We start from the raw sequence: 6,574 nt of genomic DNA, 5'->3' as shown, positions 1-6,574 counted from the left end.
TGATTGATTTAGGGTTATCCTTCACAAGGACATCCTTAGTGGGCTAAGAGAACGACTAGGTCCATTAGTCTCCGGCTGAGCCTGCAAAACTAACTTATCTACTGGGTAGATATTATCAAAAATATCTCCATATCTTCTCTTAGATCATCAGGTTGACAACTCCTTGTCACTTAGTGTTACATCTCTTTGTAACAACCTGGCCCATAGCCCTAGATGCATAGACCTGGCTGAGCCTGCAGTTTATGTATCTAGTTTAGCACAAACCATCATCCTAAGTGTCGTACACTTCAAATGGCACCCTTACCCGACTAAATGATAGGTATTAGCTAAGCTAGAGAGCACTATTATGTAGAAAGGATTTGAATGTCATCGATAATGGGAGGCAATCAAAAAACATGCTAGATAATTTTATTTGAGGGTTCATTTTTAGTCTCATCATTAGCTATTCCTTTTCCTATATCTTGTATGCATATTATAATAACTATCATATAGTTTTTCCTTTTAAACAGCTTGTTTAAACATGCATACTAGTCGAGGAATGATCGCGTTTATTATAAGCATGCATACTAGTCGCAAATTCAAAAATTCAAAATTTCAAATTCAAATTTCAAATTTCAAATTTCAAAAAGTAAATAGAATTCATAATTCCGAATAACAACTTTAAACCTTTGAAATTTAAAATTTAAATTTTAAGTTTTTGAAAATTTGAATTTCTATAACAAACACACATGCATGCATAATTTCAAAAATCATAAATTCAAAATTTAAACGCAAGTGGATGATCATGGTGCCTTCCGTTTTTCAATCCAAAGCATCTTCAATCCTCAGATCATCTTCTTGGCCGAAACATCTTTGTGCTCCATGGACTTACATTTTGAACTTCATCGATTTAAAATTTACATCCAAAAAATTATATAAAATTAAAAAAATGCAGAATTTTAAATCGGGACAAAACAATCCCATTTAACCAAAAGAATTAAAAAATATATAAACAAACATTCGAAGCACCATGACCATCCAATAATCAAAGGACCTACAAGAAGGTTAGAGGCATACAAAACAATCCACAATTGCTAAGCATTATCGAATTCATCTTCAAAACATGATCAAGATTCATAAAAACAAAATTGTGATGCGGCTGCCCACCATGTAGGCCGCGACTATGATGGTGTCATCGCTATCATGGTTTTTTTTTTTTTACAATTATAGTCCAACAAGATTTAAAACCCATCCTTAGCCCCAAGACTCTCTTGGTCGCCACTTTGTCTACACAAAATGATGTCTCTTTCACATAATCACAAAATTAGAACTTTCATAAAGAATAAATTTTTAAAGAATCTTGTTCAAAAGGATGAAGATTTAAAAAACAGTTTTTGAAAATCCGATATCAGATTTCTAACCCCATTCGTTTGCAGCAACGAACCAAGCTCTGATACCACTTGAAAGTTATAAAACTGCACCATAGTCATACTATGGAGCACATACATGGGTAGAAAAACAAAAATTTTCGCAGCGGAAACATAGACCATCTATACACCCCATGTATGAGTGCTTTACGTTGAAACAATATGGGGTTTCAGAATTACCTTTTTCACATGTAGGCGCAAAAGGATGATGCCCTCCAACGGTGATCCACACGGTTATCTCCTTCTTGCTAGCGAGAACTCTTTCTCCTTGATCCCTCCTTATCCTCGGTGGCTGACTAGGCGCATGCAAGGAAGAGGCAACCAAGTGTTTGGATTATCTTTCTCAAGACTGTAATGGTGTCTTGAGGCTAGGTGATGGTGCAAAAAGAGAGAGAAGAAGAAAGGTTGGAACTTTTCCTAGAACCCTAAGATGAGAGAGGGAGCATCAGGTTTTTTTTTTAATTATTTGATCAACTGCATCAGCCCCCCATTTAGTTAGGCACAAATTTGAATGGTGAAAGGATCTTTCTTTACTTGATCCTCTCACTTAACAACTGACCAGACTATTAGGAGCCTTTAGAAGCTTCATGACTTGAATTCAAAATTTAAGTATGGATCATATCCATTTGTTCCATGAAATCTGATACAGAATCTAGTCAAGATTTCTCTCTCCACATAGGCACCCCTCTTCCTTTTCTTCCCTCGGAAATTTTGTTGCAACAGTATTCATTTGAATTCTAAATTCAAATGAAAAAGCAGTTGAGAGAATCTCCATCCAATCTCTATTGGATAATTCTTTTAAATAATTTTAAATTATACTCAACAACCTAACCTCATAGAATTTAAAATTCAAATTCAAAATTCAAATTCCAATTTGAAATTTAAACTTAAATATAAATTCCATCTTATCCCAGTTCGTAATTCGAATTCGAAATCCAAATTCAAATTTCAAATTTCAAATTTGCCCAAACTTTATTTTGGTCAAGTCAACTCTTTGACTTACTAGGATTCATGCCCCGAGGCCTCTTTGGCCTACCATCATATTTGGGCCCATTAGTGGAGAAAACTCTTTCACCACTAATGCCCCGAAAGGGCGCATGGATCAAGTGGGCTTGGAGTCCCTACTCCAACCCAACTTTTTGACAAAGCTCAATAACTTATTATTGGTCCAAACTTGTTATAACTTGCAATAAGGAATAACCTTTGTGTGTGACCCATTAGGCCCAATTAGTTACTTACATAAATAAACTTGAACCAGTTAAACTCCTTTAAAAAGGCCCAATCCATTTAATGACTACATGATACACTAGCAATGCTCTGTAGCCCCAGAACTAATTGAGTTGATCAAGTGATCTACCTTTCTGATTTGGATAGCGTGCTAGCATTATCCCTCACATCGTCAGTCACATTTAGTCGAGAGCAAGGATAAAGTATCATCTCTTTTTATTGACTAAATATAATATTTTACAAGAACTAGGAATCTTCTTCTATTGACTCTAAGACAGATCATGACTCTTCATGATCTCTTACTATGCATAGATTCTCGAGTCAACTAGAAGTCATCTCAGCCCTACCGGTCTTTGTGAACGACTAATCCCTTATAGGGGATTGTGAGTCCTTTCGGCATGTCCATCTATACTCATGTATTCGAGTTATACCCAAGAGTACATTGTTCTCCCCATTTTCAGGCGAATAGAGTTGTACAGTCAAAGTATAACTCTAGGACATAGTATTCGATGACATCCTTAAGTCTAGGACGATCCTCACTACCAAACGTTCAGAGACTTCACAAATCCAATGATACTCTCCATAATGAATCCTTGTGGAGTCTCTAGGGGGTCATTTCAGTGTTATCTGTTCTCCAACAGATGCACCCATGACATCAGCTAAGGCATCACCATGCCTGCATTCCATGAGGTCCCTACCTTGTATCTCCACACAAGTAGATGATGTCGTACTAGTCTTATTGAGATCAACAATACCCTTTCTTGGTGATTTAAGACCAGGAACAGATTTTAGGTAATAGACATTCAGTGTCCTCGAGTCCTGATGATCATGATCCCTATCATAGATCCTAGAGTGTACACCTGTTCTATTCCTAGGGTCTTTATCTTTAAACGTATATTTACAATGAAATATTGGCGAGACATAAATATGATAAAGATAAAGTTTGCTCAAATTTATTAATCATGAAATACTAAATAGAAAAATGTGTTCATCTGATAAATTAGATTGTCTCTAGGACACCTATATACTATCAATCTCCCACTTGGCCTAGAGCCAATCAGGTCGACGTGTCATACCTAAAGACTTATAATGATTATCATGTTTTCTCTGAGAGAGAACCTTCGTCAGAGAATCGGCCAAATTATCATCAGTGGGGACGTATACCATCTTTATCTCTATTCTTTCAATAATTTCTCGGATGAGGTGATACTTTCGGAGCACATGTTTGGACCTTTGATGAGACCGGGGTTCCTTTCCCTAGGCTATAGCACCAGTGTTGTCACAATACAATGGTATTGGATCAACAATGCTCGGAACCACTCCAAGTTCAGCAACAAACTTCTTGATCCAGACTGCCTCTTTAGCCGCTTCTGAAGCCGCTATGTATTCTTCCTCAATAGTAGAGTCTGCCATGGTCTCTTGCTTGGAACTCTTCCAAGAAACTGCTCCACCATTTAAGGTGTATATAAAGCCTGACTAAGATTTACAGTCGTCTTTATCACTCTGGAAGCTTGCATCAGTGAATCCCTTCACTATCAGCTCATTACTGCCACCATAAACCAGAAACAAATCCTTAGTCCTTCTCAAGTAGTTAAGGATTGTCTTCACGGCCGTCCAGTGACTCTCTCCAGGGTCAGACTGGTATCGGCTCGTAATGCTTAAAGCATAAGAGACGTCTGGTCTAGTACATAGCATAGCATACATGATGGATCCAATTGCTAATGCATATGGAATCCTCTCCATGCGTTCCCTTTCGACAGGTGTCTTAGGACACATAGCCTTAGAGAGATGAATGCAATGACCGACAGGAAGAAAACCACTTTTTGACCCATCCATGCTAAACCTCTTTAGCATCTTGTCTATGTTTGTGGATTGGGACAATCCCAGCAACCTCTTGGATCTATCCCTATAGATCTTAATACCTAGTATATAGGCTGTCTCTCCCATATCCTTCATGGTCAAGTTCTCAGACAACCAAACCTTTGTTGACTGTAACATGGAATGTCATTTCCAATCAGCAATACGTCATCTACATATAGCATAAGAAAAACAACAACATTCCCACTAACCTTCTTGTAGACATATGGTTCATCCTCATTCTTTATAAAACCGTTATGCTTAACGACTTCATCGAAATGAAGATTCCAGCTCTTGGAAGCTTGCTTAAGCCCATATATTGACCTTTGAAGTTTGCATACCATATGCTCTTGACTCTTGGATTCAAAACCTTCAGGTTGTGTCATATACACTTCCTCCTTCAAGAACCCATTCAAGAAGGCAGTTTTGACATCTATTTGCCAAACTTCATAATCATAATATGCGGCTATCACTAGCATGATCCTAATAGATTTGATCATGGCAACAGGCGAGAAGGTTTCCTCAAAGTCAATTCCTTATCTTTGACGGTAACCCTTTGCAACCAAACTAGCTTTATAGGTTTGGTTGTTGCCATCTGCATCAGTCTTCTTCTTGAAAACCCACTTGCACCCAATAGGAACTATACCCTCAGGTGGTGGAACCAAGGTCTATACCTTGTTCTGATGCATCGAATCTATTTCGGATTCCATGGCTTCTTGCCATTTTAAGGAGTCAACATCCTTGACTGCCTCATTGTAGGAAGCAGACTCGTCATCCTCAACGGTCTGCTGATTATCAATCACAAAACCGTACCTCTCAGGTGGATGACTAAACCTAGTGCTCCTTCGGGATCAGTGGATCCGTTCCTTGTGTTAAAACTGCTTTAACCTCTCCATATTGTTGTGTCTTAAATATTGTTATTACTATTGCTATTTTTACTTTATTCAATCTTGTATCTATAAATCTCCAATAAATACTGTCGTTCCTTCTCTCATTAAGAAAGATTTCATACATAACGACACGAGGAGCTGTTTGCTGTCAGATTGAACCTACTATTTCTGAGGAACGTTATCAGGACAGTAGGGAACGTTTGACCAACCATGTCATTTACTATCTTTTCTTTTCATTTTCATTATTTTTAAAATAGTTTAAGGCATTAATTAGAGTACTATCCTCGTGGGAACGATAATCTGGGCATTAATAGGACCTCTTATTACTTGATGCGTGCACTTGCACCCTTGGGTTGAAATCAAGAGAACGAAAGTGTTTTCTCCTTATGAACTAAAAGTAAAGGAATGTCCTTCATCATAATATTATAAGCAACCAACAAGTTCACACCCAACAAGTTTTTGGCGCCGTTGCCGGGTATAGTTACACTAAATTTTGTCCTTATTACTGTTTTAAGTACATACTTTGTGTATATTTCATTTTTATTTTTTTCACATATTTTGTTGTTCATACTATCTGTGTTTTATGGTTTGTGAGTGAAGAGTCTGAAACAGATTCTCATCACTCCACTGAAGTACCAGAATTCTCCTTTGATCCTGAACCAGAACGTACTTTACACAGAAGAAGAAGAGATCTCAGGGAAAATACTTTCGAAAACATGACTGATCACAATAATAATAATGAACATATCCCTCCTGAACAGAACTTCATAGCACTGGCTGCTCCTTCAAAGAACAGACAAGAAAAAGGAGTAATCTTCCCCCCTTTAGCTCCCAATTTTGAGCTAAAACCCATTTTGTTCCACATGATAAGAGAAGTTGGAGTCTTCAATGGACTCCCTGCAGAAGATCCTTACACACACCTCACAAACTTTCAAGATATCTATGATAATTTTAGAACTGAGGGTGTGACAGAGGAGAGTGTGAGAATGAGGTTGTTCCCCCATTCCTTGGGCTCAAAAGCTAAAATCTGGATGAAAACTTTCACACCTTGATCCATACACTCATGGAAGGAGCTCTCTAATAAGTTCATAGAAAGATTTATCCCTATGTCTTGCCAAGCTGATGTTAGAGCAAAGCTTTCTAACTTTAGAATGTTTTATGGAGAAAATCTCTATGAAACTTGGGAGAGATATA

The sequence above is a fragment of the Gastrolobium bilobum genome, unplaced genomic scaffold (assembly GCF_033153095.1).
Source record: "Gastrolobium bilobum isolate Gb01-03AN ecotype WA unplaced genomic scaffold, APGP_CSIRO_Gbil_v1 utg21927, whole genome shotgun sequence".
NCBI lineage: Eukaryota > Viridiplantae > Streptophyta > Magnoliopsida > Fabales > Fabaceae > Gastrolobium > Gastrolobium bilobum.
The sequence above is the reverse complement of the archived record's forward strand: the minus strand, read 5'-3'. Positions refer to the sequence as shown.